The sequence below is a fragment of the Corapipo altera genome, unplaced genomic scaffold (genome assembly GCF_003945725.1).
Source record: "Corapipo altera isolate COAL_440 unplaced genomic scaffold, ASM394572v1 267, whole genome shotgun sequence".
In the NCBI taxonomy this organism is placed as follows: domain Eukaryota; kingdom Metazoa; phylum Chordata; class Aves; order Passeriformes; family Pipridae; genus Corapipo; species Corapipo altera.
In genome coordinates, this window is record NW_020884970.1 from 136,287 (window position 1) to 154,468 (window position 18,182).

The 18,182-nt window shown below is 43.7% G+C and overlaps 1 long non-coding RNA gene and 1 other non-coding gene across 4 annotated transcripts; one reads left to right on the top strand and one right to left on the bottom strand.

Moving 5' to 3' along the window:
• Positions 1-824: 824 nt before the first annotated feature.
• On the top strand, positions 825-12,947 carry LOC113957532. 3 transcript variants are annotated; one of them, XR_003531199.1, is made up of 4 exons: positions 825-917; positions 3,866-3,998; positions 9,929-10,032; positions 12,897-12,947. It is a non-coding gene; the product is annotated as an uncharacterized LOC113957532 (long non-coding RNA). The 3 variants fall into 3 exon arrangements; XR_003531198.1 differs by lacking the exon at positions 12,897-12,947 and having other exon boundaries at positions 9,929-10,190; XR_003531200.1 differs by lacking the exons at positions 9,929-10,032; positions 12,897-12,947 and adding an exon at positions 5,109-5,157.
• A 5,149-nt stretch (positions 12,948-18,096) lies between these two features.
• TRNAL-CAG lies at positions 18,097-18,179 on the bottom strand. Its single transcript has one exon. It is a non-coding gene; the product is annotated as a tRNA-Leu (tRNA).
• Positions 18,180-18,182: the final 3 nt, after the last annotated feature.

Genomic DNA, 18,182 nt, shown 5'->3' on the forward strand with positions numbered 1-18,182 from the left:
ATTGTAATGAGAGCAAAGTCCTTATCCAAGCTGGGAGCTTGTTGGGAATGTCACAAACTCTCACTCAGGAAAAATGGATTCAGCATGAAATCCATGAAGGAAAAGCAAGGACTGTCAGAGCTAAGAAGAGATTCTTTAAATAGAAAAGACTAGAAGAGTTTGGCTTGAGCTGGAAGCTGAGTAGGAGTTGTGCCTGGTCTCCAGACTCTGCCTCTAGACAGGCAGAAGGAAGGAGGAACAATTATTGTAGCTGCAGGATAAAGCTGGCACTGGGACAAAGAGCTAAAAACTCATCTCAGATGAATGTTGACTGGAAAGGCAAAACATTTCTAAGCATCAAAGCCAAAGGAGGGTTTGGAACAGCCTCCCAAAACAGCCAGCAGGGTTGGGGTGGGGTGAGATCCATGTTGGGGCAGGACTATGAAGGAGCCACAGAGTTGAAGGTGCAAGAGGCTCTGTCTGGTGATTCATCAGTCTGAGAAAACACCTTGGCAACTAATGCCAAAAGAGGAGACTTTAGGTTAGATGTTAGGAAGAGATTCTTCCCCATGAGGGTGGTGGGGCCCTGGCACGGGTTGACCAGAGAAGCTGTGGCTGCCCCTGGATCCCTGGAATTGTCCAAGGCCGAGTTGGACAGGGCTTGGAGCAGCCTGGGTTAGTGGGAGGTGTCCCTGCTCATGGCAGAGGGTTGGAATTCCATGATCTTTAAGATCCTTTCCAACCCAAACCATTCTGTGATTCCATGATTCTACGACTCTATGGTTCTATGGTTCTATGGATCTATGGTTCTATGGTTCTATGGTTCTATGACACTTGCTCTGTCCTTCTCACACTCACACCTTCTCCCATTCTGCCCCGTGTACTTCCACCAGATCTACACAACTGGAACATCAGGTATCAGGAAAAAATTCTTCCCTGTGAGGATGGTGAGGCCCTGGCACAAGTTGCCCAGAGAAACTGTGGCTGCCCCATCCCTGAAAGAGATTATTTGAAGTGTACAAACATTCATTGAAAGAGTGATTAAACATGAGATAGGCTGTCCAGGGAAGGGGTGGAATCCCCACCCCTGGAATTGTTCAAAAAACAAGTAGATGTGACACTTGGGGACATGGTTTAGTGGGAATGGTGATATTGGGTGGAAGGTTATACTTGATGATCCTGGAGGTCTTTTCCAACCTTGATGATTGTATGATTTGAAGGCCACAACTTCCCCATTCACAACTTTAATATGCTTACAGAAAATAAATATTGCACCAGTGTTTTCACCATATTTTATTGGGATTTTATAATATTACTTTTTAAAATAAGAATCTAAATTCAGTTTATAATTTTTAAGGATGCTCTTAGCTATGCCAGCAATAAAAATCTCTTATTTGTGGAAGGTCTGGGTAAACATTTCCAGGGTGCTCCAAAGCACAGTGGGTTTGTGTCTTCGGGGAGCATCCAAAGTAGTCTCAGCCCAGCCTCTAAAGGAACCAGAAAACTTCAACAACTCCTGCAAACCAAACAGTTTTAAAGAATTTCCCCCAAGGAAGACAAGAGTAAAAGCGACTCACTTAAGGAGACTCATCTGCATGTTGGAGGACATTCCAAGAGTCCAACCTGGGGAGGGTGGAGATGGTGGTAAATTGGCTTTTCCATCACAGTGGTTCCAAGAGGACAAGAAGTCTTTTGCAATCATTGAATCGTAGAATGATTTGGATTGGAAGGAATCTTAAAGATCATCTAGTCCCACCCTCTGTCATAGGGAGGGACATCTTCCACTAGACCAGGATTTAAATATCATTGGAAGCCTGTAACAGGAATTAGAGTGGCCTTCATAGAGTCATTGAATCATGGAATCGTGGAAAGGTTTGGGTTGGAAGGAACCTTCAGGATCATCCAGTTCCAACCCCTTGCCATGGGCAGGGACATCTCCCACTATCCCAGGTTGATCCAAGCCCCATCCAACCTGGCCTTGGACACTTCCAGGGATGGGGCAGCCACAGCTTCTCTGGTCAACCTGTACCAGGGCCTCACCACCCTCACAGGGAGGAATTCCTTCCCTATATCCCATCTATCCCTATTCTCTGGCAGTGGGAAGCCATTCCGTGTGTCCTGTCACTCAATCTCTTGTCCCAAGTCCCTCTCCAGCTCTCTTGGAGCATCTTTAGGCACTGGAAGGGGCTCAAAGGCCTCCTTGGAGCCTTCTCTTCTCCAAGCTGAACACCCCCACATCTCCCAACCTGGCTCCATGGGATCAGTTGGTTAAGACAAAAGCTGAAAAAGTAAAATCTGAATGATCCAAAAATCAGGTGGAAGGAGCAAGAGTCACTCCCTGTGGGGAAAAACCCAAGTAATTCGGTTGTCATTTTTTTTCTGGGCAGCAGTTACATCCATCCCTTGTGTTCAAAAACGTGTTTGTGGGGAGAAGAACATTTCCATTCCTGTATCTATTTGTTGTTTCCTGAAGGGAAAAAAAAAAGTTATGGATAGAGGTTTTCATAGCCCAAAGCTTCGCTTTCATCATCTTGAAATAGGGGAGGGAGAAAGGTAGAGATGTTAGGTCTGTTTTCCTTTTTAGTGTGTGTATTTGAGGGGTTGATGAACAACTCTTGGAGTGTGGAATAAAATATCCACCATCATGAGGCCTTTTTTTTCCAAACACTGCAGAAAGTCATGGGATATTCCCTATTTGCAAACAAGAAACAACAACTTGATGAAACTCCCTAGAAAACATCTTTTCCAAGGCACTGACTAAGAGGGATCTTCCCTCAGCTATGATTCCAAGGAAACCTGTGACTGCTGGAGGAAATAATGATTTTACAGGGATGGAAAATGCCTTTTTTCCTCAAAGTTTTCATGCAAAAGGTTTGTATCTGTCAGAACTCTTCGAGTTTTAATTAAAACCTGTAAAGTCTGAGAACTGGATTAAATATATTTTGGAAAAAGAGAATTTTCAAGTTTTAAAGGTGAGAAGTTTTTATTTTTTAGCAGCTCTATCCAAAAAACTATTTCGTTCTTTTAACATCTGAAGACATTCTGGGTGAAAAATGTGAGGAATTATAGAAGGAAGTTTTTTTGATGGAAAACTAGGAATCCTCTGTAAAGAAGGATTGTGTTCACAGAATCACAGAATATACCAGGCTGTAAGGAACCAAATAAAATTAATTCAGCTTTTCTCTCTCACATTTTTCTTTTAATTCTGAATCCTTTTGATATGGAGAAACCTCCAGAAGTATAAGCTGGATTTGCATATTCTTTCTTCTGTTTATTTGCAGAAATGAAATCTGGGTGACAAGCATTAAAAGTGACAAATTAGTAAAGAAAACAACCCAATGTTCTTTCCACTCTCTATAAATAAATCCTGGGGATATGGAAAGGAAATCTGTGAAATCATTCACTGTAAATATAAGTTCAGGGCAGTGAACAGAAAGGAAAATTTAGATCTAATCCAGCATATGCCCATTGACAGGTCTCCATGGGAAGATCTCCGTGTTAAGCAGAACCAGCTTTGACGGGAATTCACCATAAATGACACCCCAACATATGTTAAAATATAAATTAATGCAGCAGAAATAGAGACAGAAGATCACTGTGACACCAGATTTTCCCAAATCCTCTTCTCTTCACTGATTAATATGTTAATTATGGAGTGAGAACACAACAGCTGTGAATAATGTTTCTATAATGTGCCAAATCATGACCTGCTCCATCCCTGGAAGTGTTCAAAGCCAGGTTGGACAGGGTTTGGAGCAACCTGCTCTGGTGGGAGGTGTCCCTGCCCACGGCAAAGGGTTGGAACAAGCTGATCCGTAAGGTCCCTTCCAACCCAAACCATTCTGTGATTTTCCAGTGTACCAATTGCTAATTCCACCACATTTAGGGAAGACAATAGGACTCAGAGGTCAGTGCCACTCCAGGACAACCAGAATGCACAAAAACCAAGGGTTGGGTCTTTGAGGAGCAACACTGGAACAACTGATGGTGCTACCCAGGGAACAGCTCAGCAAACTGGGGTGGGGAATTCGGGAAAAAATTCTTATTGGAAAGGGTTGTTAAGCAGTGGGAGGTGGTGGAGTCCCCATCCCTGGAGGTGTCCAAGGAAGGCCTGGAAGTGGGACTCAGTGCTCTGGGCTGGGTGACAAGATGGTGATGGGGCACAGGTTGGACTCAATGACTTGGAGGTCTTTTCCCACCTTAATGATTCTGGGATTCTGTGAATTGGGTTCCTGATGGCCACATTAAAATTCTCCAGAGCCAACACCAAGAAAAATTCATGGATTTTATTGTGACAGAGTTACAGGAAGAGCAAGACCATGGGGAAAATGGCCACAGTGTTTACTTTTCTCATAAAACATTTCAGTACCAACATCTTTTTCAGATGAGACATAAAACTTTGAGGGCTTTGGTAGAAGGCTGAAAAATGTCAAGTGATAGTTTGGGATTGGAGTGAAGGGGAAGGAGGGGCTGTTTGCTTTGTTCTTAAAAAAAAAAAAAAAAAGGCAAATCCCCTGAAAGGAGACATTTCTCATAGAAATATCACTGCTTTGAAGCCAGTCAAAAGAGCTGTTTTTTATGAGATAAATATTGAGATCAGCCTGAAACTGAGTTTGAACAGCGAGTCTGAGATCTGCCTGAGCCACTGGAGGTTCAGTGACTCATGTGTCACCCAGGAGAAACCCCAGAGTGGGCTGGCTGGGGCTCTGAGCAACCTGGGATAGTGGAAGGTGTCCCTGCCCATGGCAGAGGGCTTGGAATGAGATGAGTTTTAAGGTCCTTTTCAACCCAAACCAGGCTGTGATTATAAAAACAACCCATTGGAGGAGAGATGTGCAGCCTTTGCTCTCCAGGGCTGCAGCACAGTCTGCTCTTAGGGTTTTAAAAATACATATTATGGTTTCATACCTGAAGCTTCCCCCTGCTCCTGGAAATGGGGAAAGGATTTCTCCTTCCCAAGGATTGCTCCCATGTCTTTATCTCCTGTGTCTTCAAACCTCCTTAAAGAGGAGGGAGAGCAAAACTATGGGCTTAACCTTGACCACATAATGTCTGGCTGCCCCCTGCAGTTAGTGGTTAATGCAGAGCCTTCGTTGTAAGAGAGTTTTAATTAACTTATTTAAACCCAGATATTTAAACCCAGCTCTCTGGAGACCCTGCTCTGCATGCACTGACCAGGTCAGTTCTCAGCCTCCTCCTCAGAGCAGGAAACAGCCTGAACTGCCTCAAATCCTGGGATCAGTTTTGGGCCCTTCAGGACAAGAAAGACATGGAGAGACTGGAGTGTGCTCAGGGAAGGGAACGGAGCTGGAGAAGGGGCTGGAGCACCAGAAGCAGCTGAGGGAGCTGGGGGGGCTCAGCCTGGAGAAAAGGAGGCTCAAGGGGGATCTTCTTGCTCTCTAAAACTCCCTGACAGGAGGGGGGAGCCAGGGGGGATCAGGCCCTGCTCCCAGGGAACAAGGGACAGGAGGAGAGGAAACATCCTCAAGTTGCACCAGGGAAGGTTGATATTGGAAATTAAGAACAATTCACTGAAAGGGTTGTCCAGTCTTGGCCCAGCTGCCCAGGGTAGTGGTGGAGTCCCCATCCCTGGAGGGATTTAAAAGCCATGTGGCTGTGGCACTTGGGGACATGGGTTAGTGGTGGCCTTGTCAGTCCTGAGTTAATTGTTGGACTCGATGATCTTGGAGGTCTTTTCTGACCTTAATGATTCTGTAATTCCATATTTCCATGTGATGTTTATCTGTAGCACATGAGCCTGTGGTTAAGAGCAGCTGCAGTTCACCTATTTCTCATGTGACCAGTGTGGAGTTTCCCCAGTTTTGCTGACCAAGAACACACAAAAAATGGACATTACCCTCTTTTCTCTTTTCATCACAAAAAAGACCCATTTTCCAGACAATTGCAATATCATTCCTGTTTTTTTCCATGCCCTGTAAGCTCTGAAAATGCAAAGGATACCCAGGAAAGCTGCCATGGTTCACTTGTGTGGGATGAAATGGTAGAGGAAAAGGTATTTAAAAAATGAGAGCAGAAGTTGTGGGGGATGGGAGGTCTCAAAAGGACTGGAGCTGATTCCTCTCCTGGCTCTTAGTTGAGATCTGAAAAATCTCTGTGGGTTAATGAGGAGCAGTCACGTTGAAATGTCCCTTATGTACATGACAATTTAAGACACCACCTGTCTGGAGAAAAATATTATGGGATATCAATGTCCAGTGTCTGAAAATCACAAAGGAAGAGAAATTTTCATGCAGACTGAAGAGCAAGAAGGAGTTTTCTGGATGGTGAAAGTCTTAAAAATGCGTTGGATACCTAAACAGGCTACAAAGAGAAAAACTATGGAAGAAACAATCAGAAGAGAGTGTAAAAGAGAAAAATTAAGGAAGAAAAGAGAAAAATTAAAGAAGAGAAAAATTAAGAAACAATTGGAAGACAGTGTTTAATTCCCAACTACTTCAAACCATCATCCCAGGAACTATCAGAGCACCTGGTTGACCAGCAAGAGCATTCTTTTCTCTAATTAATTTACTTTTAAAGATCAGTTAATTGATTTTAGATCCTGGTTTGGTTGGCTTTGATCCTTTAATTGCATCTCTTCATGTTCTGGAAGTGTAGTTTTGCTTTCTTCAGAGATTTCCCTTCAAGAGTTGCATTTAGTACAGGATGTTTATATTATATATATGTTTTATTTATATTTAGCACAGGCTTAGTGGGATTGCAACAGGGAGGTGTCACTTAAAATGCTCTGGGCTAATCACAATCAATGTTTTGGACCATGTCTTTAGTTTTTTGGGGGTTATTTTATCTGTTCCATACATAAGAAAAGTCTAAAGACAGAGATCTCAGGATGGATGGCCCAGACTTTTCATTTTATGTCACCAAAGTCTACCAAAAATCCATATTCCTCAAAAGCCCAACTCACACAGCCAAAAAATCATCAGGAATTGAGACACAAAGGCAAATTTCCAAGCTTGTAAGAAGTGTTATGTGTGTTAACTCCTCCTGCACCACTATTCATATCCTCACAAAAATCCTAAAAATAAACGTAGAGAACTCAGATGTGTAACAGGAGGAGTTGATAAAACAGGTATGTAAAAGCCTTTTTTGGAACAAAGGGAACAGTCCAGAGGGCAGATCCATGGAGAATGGCCCAGGAAACGACATAAGATTGGAAGTTCCCAAAATCTTTTCCTCAGGAAGGCTCAGGAATTGATTGTTGTGGGAAGTGCTCAGTGTGGGAAGAACAGCAACATTCCTACCCAAGTGGATCAGGGTGGACCCAGGTGGAACTGCCCATTTCTTATGGCAAAACCTGGGATAACTGACCTTAGGAAGTCATGGAGTCAGGGAATATCCTGAGTTGGGAGGGCCCACAAGGATCATCCAGTCCAACTCCTGGCCCTGCACAGACACCCCAACAATCCCACCCTGTCCCTGAGAGCATTGTCCAAATTCTTCTGGAGCTCTAGCAGGTTTGGGGCTGTGCCCATTCCCTGGGGAGCCTGTTCAGTGCCCAACCACCCTCTGGAGGAAGAACCTGTTCCTTTCCATCTCTGTGAATTTTATTATCAAAGTTCAGCTTTGATTTCCCTGCTGCTTTGATCACTCTCAGCCTTCCAAAACAATTTTCCGTGCTGTACCCCTGTGAAAGCTGAGAGATCTCATTCCTCCTTCCCAGTGAAGAGCTGATGGGGGCAGGAGGTCCTACTGACACACTGATTTTCCTCAGCAAAACTAGTGAATTTGCCTAATTTTTTTTAACCTGTGGATCATGGAATTGTCACCTCAGGCTTTTGTGTTTGTTCAAGGAGAGGAATCCAGCCCAAAGACACCGTAAGAATTCACGGAGCATGTGAAACCAGACCAGTCACAGGGGTAGAACTGAGCCTAAATGCTGCATATTTTTCATTTTCCCAGCCTAAAAAATCAATAATCCATATCTGGAAAATATTAGGAGGGCTTTCTTTTATCAACAAATGGTGGGTCCTTCTTGCAGATGCAATATTTTAGGTTAATTCATCCACCATCAGCAGGATTTCTTCTCCCTGCTCTCTCTCACTCTTGAGAATTTTAACACTTCCTAGTGTCTGTATTTATAATTCTTATTTATCGGGGTTGAATGCCTTCAAATTTCCCCAAAATTCTCTTGGGTAACTAGAAAAACGGTGAAGTTCCCAAACAACAATCATTTTGCATTTCTCATTTTCTTAACATCTGGCACCTGGGGAAGAAACACTCCATCCATATCTCCCTCAAAGATGTCAAGAATAATCTTTTTTTATATTTTGAGGTTCTTTTTTTTCTATTAATAACAAAAAAAAATAGTTCAGTAACCATAATTTCTTGTCTGATTTATTCCAAGGACCAATTTAACCTGAGTGTCCCAGTTTGTGTTCTCATCTATTCATATCCTTCTGTTCCACTCTGAAGTCTACTGGGAGAGATCTGTGGCAACATCCATTGCATCACGGCAATTTCCCGCTCTGGGAATTCCTTGGAATGGCTCAGAATGGTGTAATATTCCTGAGCATGTTGCTCTGATCCCATAAAACCAGAGAGAGGCACCTGCCAGCAGGTGGGATTCCCTGTTTGCTGGGATGTTTATTACCTGGCACCTTTCCTAGACTGTCTATATTTAATTCAGGATGTTCTCCTTCAATTCGCTGGCGTGAAATAAAGTCCACAAAGCATCAAGACACAAAGAGAAATGTAGAACTTCATTTTCTGCAAATAACCACCCTCATTTGTGCATTTGGGGAGCACTGGGTGCTCTCAAAGCAATAAAACCCAGGAAGACTTGGTAAACCAAGGTATCTTGGGGTGCAACAATTGTGGGTTTGCCAAAATTGTCACTCAGTGGTAACACCCAGCAGTGCCAATGACACACAAAGAAGACGAAACACAACTGGGATCACTAAAAATAACACTCTCCTGTAAATGCCAGACTTATTGCCTTTGTAGGAAGGACAAAACAAGCCTCTGAAGGCACCGTCCTTCTCAGTCGTCTGGACAAAGCAACCAGGGGGATATTTTTGTTTGGTTTGATGTTTGTTTGGAGTAAAACCAAACTGGAACAGGAAAACTGCTGCTTGTTTGGACAGTGGCTTGGTTAGAGAGAGGCACAAGGAATAGATCCTTTGGGCAGGTTAAATCCTCTTACTTGTGGGAAGTTGTCAGAATAAAATTGTTTGGTTTCAAAAAGAAGCCTTCATGAAGGCCGGGTCCCCCAGAACATTTTGGGGGAGGCACTGGAATAGGTTTCCCAGAGGAGCTGTGGATGTCCCTTCCCTGGAAGTGTCCAAGGCCGGGTTGGATGGAGCTCTGAGAAACCTGAAAGGTTGTAAAAGGGAGTGAAAGGTGTCCCTGCCCAGGGCAGGGGGTTGGAACTGGTTGATCTTGAAGGTCCCCTCCAACCTAAACCCTTTTATGATTCCATGATTTTAATCTAGGGAAGGACACAGAACAGCGAATCCTGGCCTGTGATGGTCCATCCTGTTCCATTCTGGAATGTTTGGCCTGTGCCAATGGGAATTCACCCAGGACAAACCCAGTGTGTGGTTTGGAGAACAGCACAGGCCAAGGACTGTGTCCAGTAGATATTTTGGATACAGTCACCTTCTTTTGGGAGTTTGGGAATGCAGACACAAGCTGAGCTGAGCAGTGTCCTGAGGGACTGGAAAGAATCCTGTGACATACAACCTCATGTTCAGAGGTACAGTTGTCTCCCCCTTTCCATATGTTTGCCCTCACAATACACTGGTTTACAGGGAGAAGTCCCCTTTTCAGGAATGCAGGTGGTGGTTTATCTGATTTTTATGGGTTTTTCATACCACTATAACTCAATTCAATGGACTCCCAAATAAATCCTCTGGTTTTAGCACTTCCCAAGGCTGTAGAGTGTTTTTCAGTTCCCATAACCCCGACAAAAGCTCTGACTCTTTGTTTCCAGGGTTTTCTGAGGAGGGGACACCAACGATTCAGGGAAGGCTTCTCTAAGCCAGCAACCAAGAGGCAGATTCCAAAATTGAGGAGTTGCATCTCCTTGACGCCCAGGTTGTTCTGCTCCATTGGTCTGGGATGGTTTGGTCTTGAAGTTCCTTCCTCAGCCAGATGCTGCTTTTTAAAGATTTCCATTTGCAGCTTAAAAATATAGGAATATTGAAGTGAGGGCTGGGAAGAACAATCAGTTCCCAAAAGTCAGCAAAAATGTCAGAGAGGGGGAAGAAAGGGAAAGAAAGGAAGGGAGGAGGGAGGAGAGGAAGGAAGGAAGGAATGAAGGAAAAGAGGAAGGAGGGAAGGAAGGAGGAAAGGAGGGAAGGAGGGAAGGAAGGAGGGATGGAAGGAAGGAAAGAAAGAAAAAGAAAGAAAGAAAAAAAAAGAAATAAAGAGAGAAAGAAGTAGCGAGAGAGAGAGAAAGAAAGAGAGAAAGAGAGAAAGAAAGAAAAAAAGAAATTAAAAGACTTATGGATAAAATGAAAGGCTGCCTCCATAATCCTGCAGGAACCAAAGCAATTACTCCAGGGAATCATTATTTTTCCATTAGACCAAAGGAAAAATTTCACCTGCTGGTGTCTCCCAGGGGCTGGGGCATGAAAAAAATGAGCCTCTGTTACAACATAAGTGAAATTAAATAAAGAAAAAGCAAAGCTCACAAAATCTACCAATTAAGAGCCAACACAAATGTACTGAGCAATTCAAATGGAGATATTTATATAAACAAACTCACAAACACATAAACTTTTCTTTAAGCAAACAGGTCTAGTGGAAGGTGTCCCTGGGGTTGGAACTGGATGACCTTTAAGGTCCCTTCCTACCCAAACCATTCTGTGATTCTACAAACTTTAAGGCACAGGCCAGTTTGGAGAGGCCCTTCAGTGCCAGTGTGATGAGGCCTGGGTCAGAGAGAGCTTTCAAGTGGATTTTACCCAAAATTTGAATTAAAGTGAGTACAAAAACCCCACACATCTGTCTTTGCATCTGTAAATATTTTCTTTTGGGAATTCCAGCTACATAAATGTGCTGTTTCAAGAAAGGTCTTTGGGTGTGCTGGGGAAAAGGAGAAAAAAATATTTTAAAGCAAAATTATTCTTTGATTACTGTGTTAGAAAACAGATCCATTTCTCCCATCATTAGTCCAGCACTTTCCAGGGTTTTCTGCCTTGCAACAAAACTGCATTTTGGGGTCCCTGAGGAAAAGCCTCTTCTCTTCTATATTTCATGAGATTTGGTCACACATTTCTGTGAGTTCCCCTGTTTTCTGACTTTCCCGCCTGACCAAATGTCCCCCGTTTTATCTTTGTTTTCAATGTGTAGCTGGAAGTGGAAGGTTATCTTGTCAAAGAGCTCAGCACAAAATCAGTTAAACCAACTGCTTTTCTTCCAACTTCTCTGCCCCAAACTTCCTAAGAACCATAAGCACAATGAAGAAAAAAAAGGAAGACAGGAATTGCTTTTTCACAACAGGGACTCGTAACATTCTTTAACATAACAACCAGCAATTTTTTCAGTATCATTTTTGCAGTTACTGTGTTGCTGCAGTGGCTTTGGGTTTTTAGACACTTAAAAATAAGTATCAGTTTTAACTATTTATGTCCTGGTTGATATCACACAGTTTTGGCTCATTCACTGTCAGGTAGGGTGGGATGTTGTCTCTTTTTCCAATGGATGGGTTTTCTGGTAATTATTTCTCAAGTAAAATTTCATGGGTTTGCAGAAGAAAAGATTGTGGTTGACAACTTGTGGTTAAGAACTGGTTGATGGCCAGGACCAGAGAGTGGTGGGGAACTGCATCCAATTGGGATACGGTCACCAGTGGTGTCCCCAGGGATCAGAGTTGGGCCCAGTTCTGTTTAATGTCTTTATTGATGATTTAGATGAGGGGATCGAGTGAACCATCAGCAAATTTGCAGATGACACCAAACTGGGGGGGAGTGTTGATCTGCTGGAAGGCAGGAGGGCTCTGCAGAGGGACCTGGACAGGCTGGATCCGTGGGCTGATTCCAACAGGATGAGGTTCAACAAGGTCAAGGGCCGGGTCCTGCACTTTGGCCACAACAACCCCTGGCAGCTCCACGGGCTGGGACAGAGTGGCTGGAGAGTAGCCAGGCAGGAAGGGAGCTGGGAGTGTGGATGGACAAGAAGCTGAACAGGAGCCAGAGTGTGCCCAGGTGGCCAAGAAGGCCAATGGATCCTGGCCTGGATCAGGAACAGTGTGGCAGCAGGAGCAGGGAAGGGATTCTGCCCCTGGGCTCAGCACTGGTGAGGCCTCACCTGGAGTGCTGTGTCCAGCTCTGGGCCCTCAGCTCAGGAAGGACATGGAGGGGCTGGAGCAGGTGCAGAGAAGAGCAACGAGGTTGGGGAAGGGACTGGAGCACAATTCCCGTGAGGAGAAGCTGAGGGAGCTGGGGGGGCTCACCTTCCCAACACTGGCCTGAGTTACCCTTTTTGTCCCTCTTGAAGACAGGAGAGACGTTTGCCTCCCTCTGCTCCCAGGAATCTTCCCTGACCACCACAACCTTTCAGGGGTAAGTGAGGTGACCTTGCAATGACATCAGTACCCACAGATTCATCCTGTCATGGCCCATGAATTCTACATGTCTGGTTTGTCTTATTGTTCCCCAACTTGATTCTCCTCCACTGAGGATAAATATTCCTTACTCTGGTCCAGGAATTTCTGAAGGCTGATCTTATCAGTAAAGACTTAAGTGAAGAAGACCTTGAGTACCTGGACCATTTGCATGCTCTTTGTCCAGAATTCCTACCCTGTTGAGCAGCAGGCCCGCATTTTTCCTACTCTTCCCATTAATATGCCTGTAGAAAATTGTCTTGTTGTCCCTCACCAGATTTAATTCCAGATGGGCTTTGATTCCCTGCTCCAGCCTCATCCATCAGCTCTTTTTCAGTGGTTTCTTCTGCAGATGGAGCCACATGGAGATCTCCAACACAGGGGAACGTCACCCCAGTGCCAGAGCTCACATTTGTTGGCCCATCTCACCAGGCTTTTTGCAGCTCTGCCAGCTTCCACTACATATGGAGTCTTCTTCCATGGGAAAACATGGAATTGTTTTGTCCCAATAAAGGCAGGAATCCTCACTTCAGGGAATTTGGAGGCAGATGAGTTTTTGATGTATCCCACCAAGAGGTCACAGACTTCAAAAGAAGGGTTGGAATTGGTGTTTCACCATGGGATGGAATCACAAGAGTGGTTTCTTCTGGGTGAATGTTCATACAAAGACCTGTTGGGGTTTAAGACACCTCAGATACAACAAGAAAGAAACCTGTGACACCTTAAATCCCAAAAATAGGGTTCTCAGGCAGAGGAAAGGCTGGGAAGTTGAAGGGGCAGGATATTTCCCTTGGTTTTCTTTTTAAATATCTTGTTAAAAAAAAGCTCCAGTTCATATTTTTAGGGGGGATAAAGATTCCTGTGTCAGGACTTCAAGGCTCAGTCAGAGCTTTGGGCTCTGTCTGAGGCTTCTCAGAGTCCATTTGATGGATTGTCCCTGGAAATCACTTTCCCTTCACCAGTGATTTCACCTGAAGGTCCCTTTCCTATATAATAATAATAATAATAATAATAATAATAATAATAATTATTATTATTATTATTATTATTATTCTTGAATCCCTGACCTTTATTCTTTCCAAGATTCAATTCCCCAACTCCATGAGGAGCCAAAAGAGTCTTTCCCTTGCTTCTCCCAGGAATTCTGCTTTCCCAGGATGTCATTTCCCAGTATAACTTCTGTGACTTCTATCAAGGACTGTTAACACCTCCGACTTGGAAAGTCACTGAATTTAAGATTGTTGAACACTGGTTATAAGTTCCTCATATTTTTTTTCCCAGTGTTTATATTTCTCCTGGATATCTGCAGTTGCTCATTGGATCCTGGAGACAGGATTCTGTTCCCAGATAACTCTTATGTTTTATACTATCCAGATCTTGAATGACAGGCTGGAAAGACATGTTAAATATCATAACAACAGTGTTACAATGCATATATAATATTCACAGGCACACACAGAGGCACATTCAAGTTCAATTCAGAGAGATTTCCCGAAGGAAAAATCAGTTCCTTATACTCTGATTTATTCTGATGCCTTATTCCTTTCCATCTCCATTCATCAAGGCCTGAATGGGATACCAGCTTTAATAGCTGCTAATTAGCAATATAAACCATCCACCCTGCAAATCAACAGCAGAATAACACTGAAAAGGAAAAAAAATCCAACAAACATGTCATAATAACAGTTGGGTCCAATGATTGAAAAGGGGGAAAATGAGCTGGATTCTTAACGTTGAGAGCAATTAAGAAAGAAAGGAGAAATTACTGGTTTTCTCATGTGAATTTGAAGCAATTAAGAAGGGCACAAAATAAACCTCGGGCCTGGAATCCCTCTGACTTCCTCGTGTCAGCTCCTTGCTGTGTTTCAGGAGCAGAAGCAGAGTTGTGTGTGTGTTTATTGGCAGCTCCTGTTTGGTTTCGTGCTGGAATGGGAAAGCAAAGCTCCAACTTCCACGGATTTCCCACAAGGACAACTGGGAAGAGGAGCTACATTCTGGATTCGGTTCCTGGCCGTCGCCGTTTCAGTGGGTGCAGCTGTTTAGCTTTTGCCTGGAGGGTTGGCGTGTGCTAATTGGACAAAGAACAGTAATTAGTCAGTGTGTGTGGGAGGTGATTTGTCTGGATCCCACTACAGAGCCTCCCAGAAGGCATGGGTGCTCCAAGGGATGATATGAACACCCTTTAATTGGCCAGACCACTGGTTCAAAGAGCAGCTCCTGCTCTGGAAACACCTCAGGTTTGTGGCGCCTTCCTCCCCCTCCCCAAATCCTTCCTGCTCTGAGTGGAAGTACTGACGTCCATTTGAAAAATAGGAAATTTCCAGGGAGGGGAAAAAAGGGTCATTTCTGGGCATATCATGAGATTACACATCACAAGAGTCACAAAATCACAGAATATGCCAGGTTGGAAGGAACCCACAAGAATCATCGTGTCCAACTCCTGGCCCTGCACCCATTCCCAAGAGTCACACCATGGACCCGAGAGTAAATTCATTAGAGAAAAAAAACGTTCTAAAATCAACCAACAAGGGAATTTTAAAAAGGTGCTGCTGAGATTATTCTGACTTCAGGAAATGAACAAAATTCCTGTGAATCCAAAAGTTAAAGCCAACCAGAAAAGGGACAACTGTTTATGTGAAGCGTTTCAAGTTGGAGTCCATTTAGAAGGTATTGGAAGAAGCAAAATCCTTGTATCTGTCTGTCTGTGCAGTTCATTTCCCTCAAGAGCTTCAAAAATCCTCCTGGAACACCTTGCATCAGTTTGTGGGGAGAATCTTCCACCTCATGGGATCATAAAAGAAATATATCCCCCATCAACCAGCTTCTGCAACCCAGATTTGGCAAATATGTTATAAATTTCCTATAAAATTCCTCGTGGAAAGAATCAGTCCCCTATATATGTGTGTATAAACATATTTTTGTGTATATATAAATATGTATATGTGGATCTATGTGTGTATATACATACACACATACATATATATATATATTTAAAGTTGGGAAGGCACTGAATAAATTTTTGGGGAGATGGTTGCCCCTGCAGTGAATGTTTTTTCTGGGGAATTCAACCAATTTCCTTCTTTCCCATCAACTCCCCAGCATTTCCCCTTCATGGTCCTGTTTCTCAGGTGTCTCTAAAGTGGACTCAGAGGAGCAACCCAGGAATCAGGGTGGGCTCCTGTAAAAAGCCTTTTCCTGTGTAATCCTGTTTATTAAAAATTAGTAATTAGTCTATGGTTGATGCTGCTTTCCAAGTCAGTCACTGCAAACCAGAACTAATTTTTCTATTGTTTCTATTTAAAAACAAACACACACACACACACACACAAAAGATGATGAATCATCATCAGATATTCTGTAAAACCCCAGATATTTCTGGAAAAGGCCAGAGCCTTCCACAAAAAAAAAATAAAATAATGAAGTGTTTAAAGAAATGTTATATAATGTGAAGGTCTACAATGGAATACATTAAATTCTTAGGCAGTTCAGGCTATACTTTCCTTCACTTCCCACTGCTCCTAATAATACTCTTTGTTCCAATCTAAACCAATCTTTCTCCTTCTTTGTTGTTTGTTCCACTCTGCAAAGGCTTGTAGACAGTTCTGGTCCCCTTAGTCATAAATTAGATAAATTGCACATATTGTTTCCTTTTAATCTCATCTCCCTCCTGACTTTTTAAATGCTTGGAGTTGTTCTCCACCATCCTCTGCAGTTTACCGACACTGCCTTGATATTTTGATGTGCTCAACGAGCACGATTCCACAGTGGGAGTCAGGTACACGCTCAATCCTGGCTGCTCAGCAGTATTTTGGGGAAGAAACATCTCATTCCCGATTGCACCAGAACATGTGATTTTGACAGAGCTGTTGCAGATAGATATTGTAATTAAAGGCAAGGCTTGGCCTTTTCTGCCATGAAATTAATGGTAGGACGCAGGAAAAGGGCCTCGAGTTGTGCCAGGGGAGGTTGAGGTTGGATTTTAGGAAGCAAATATTCACTGAAAGAATGGTTGGACATTGGAACAGGCTGCCCAGGGCACTGCTGGAGTCACCAGCCCTGACCATGACACAGGAACAGCCTTCATGGTTTTGTTTTCACATTCTTTCCTTCCACAAAGTGATGTCTTTGGTTGAAAGGAAGACTTCATTTTTTCACTTGAAGCTTGAAATTCATCACTCTGCTCTCTTAATTTCTCTTCTCCTCAGCAGGAAAGGTCCTTTGGTGCTGGTACCTAATGGGAGGTGCCACCTGAGACTGCAAAAAAGTGCTGCTGGGTTGTTTTAATTAACAAAATAAAGATTCATCTGGTCTGATTTCCTTGTCTTTCAAGACAAACTGCTTTCCTGCTCTTTTTGTGCACTTCGGTTTGCCGGACTCCCCTCTTTGCCTGGGAGGCACAAGGATCTCAAGGACTTGCCACTGGTTTGGAAAACGAGTGATGGGAGAAATCCAGGCCCTGGGGTTTGATTGCAATGACCAAAAAAGAACTTGTGAAAGAGCAACCAAGGAGTTACAGCTGCTAGTCACTGCTCTGACAGAAGGGGGTAATATTTCCATCACCAGCAGCACACTGACACTACAGTGCTGTATGAAAGACTATCAATAAAAGACATCATCTCAAAGAATTTGCGGCATAAAAGTTATAAAGCCACAGATGCATCAGGAAAAACATACTCTAAGAAAGACTGTTCTGCCTCGAACTGCTACAGCTGCTGCTTTTTCACCTTGTTTAGGTTGGAAGAGGATTTCTGTGCTTCAGGGAATCGTAGAATCATTAGGTTTGGAAAAGAGCTCCAAGATCATCAGGTTCAATCTCTCAACCTTTACACTCAACCATGTTGGGAAGTGCCACATCTCCTCATTTTTGGAACACTCAGCCCATTGATCCAGCCTGTCCAGATCCCTCTGTAGGTCCTTCCTTCCCACAGGCAGGTGGATTTCAAGCCCCACACTGGCATGCTGCCCTTAGGCTCGTATCTAGCAAGCCTGGTTTTATCCCCTTCCCCTTTCAAACTCGGTTTAAAGCCCTCAAAGTCACTCCCCAACTCGTGGGACAGAATCCTTTTCCCACTTTGAGATGGTGAAACCCAGATGCCACCAGCAGATTTGGTGATCCAAAAAGCCAAAATTCTACCCGAGCCAGGAGTTAATCGGATGGGAGGGAAAAAGCCAAAATTCCATCTGAGTCAAGAGTTAATCAAGTGGGAAGGAAAAAGCCAAAATTCCACCTAAGCCAGGTGTGAATCAGATAGAAGGGAAATAGCCAAAATTCCATCTGAGCCAGGTGTGAGTCACATGGGAGGGAAAAAGCCAGAATTCCATCTGAGCCAGGAGTTAATCAGGTAGGAGGGAAAAAGCCAAAATTCCCTCTGCTCCAGGAATTAATCAGGTGGGAGAGGCTTCTCTCTTCCACCTCATCACTGTCAACCTGAACAACCAATAGTGGGCATTAATCCAAGGGCTGGACCAGAACCAGGGAGATTCCTGGGAACGCCTCCTACACTGGGAGGCAACAGAATTCCCTCAGGGATGAGTCTGGGCAGCAAACAAGTTGTCAGGAGTGGGATTCGAACCCACGCCTCCAGGGGAGACTGCGACCTGAACGCAGCACCTTAGACCGCTCGGCCATCCTGACCTC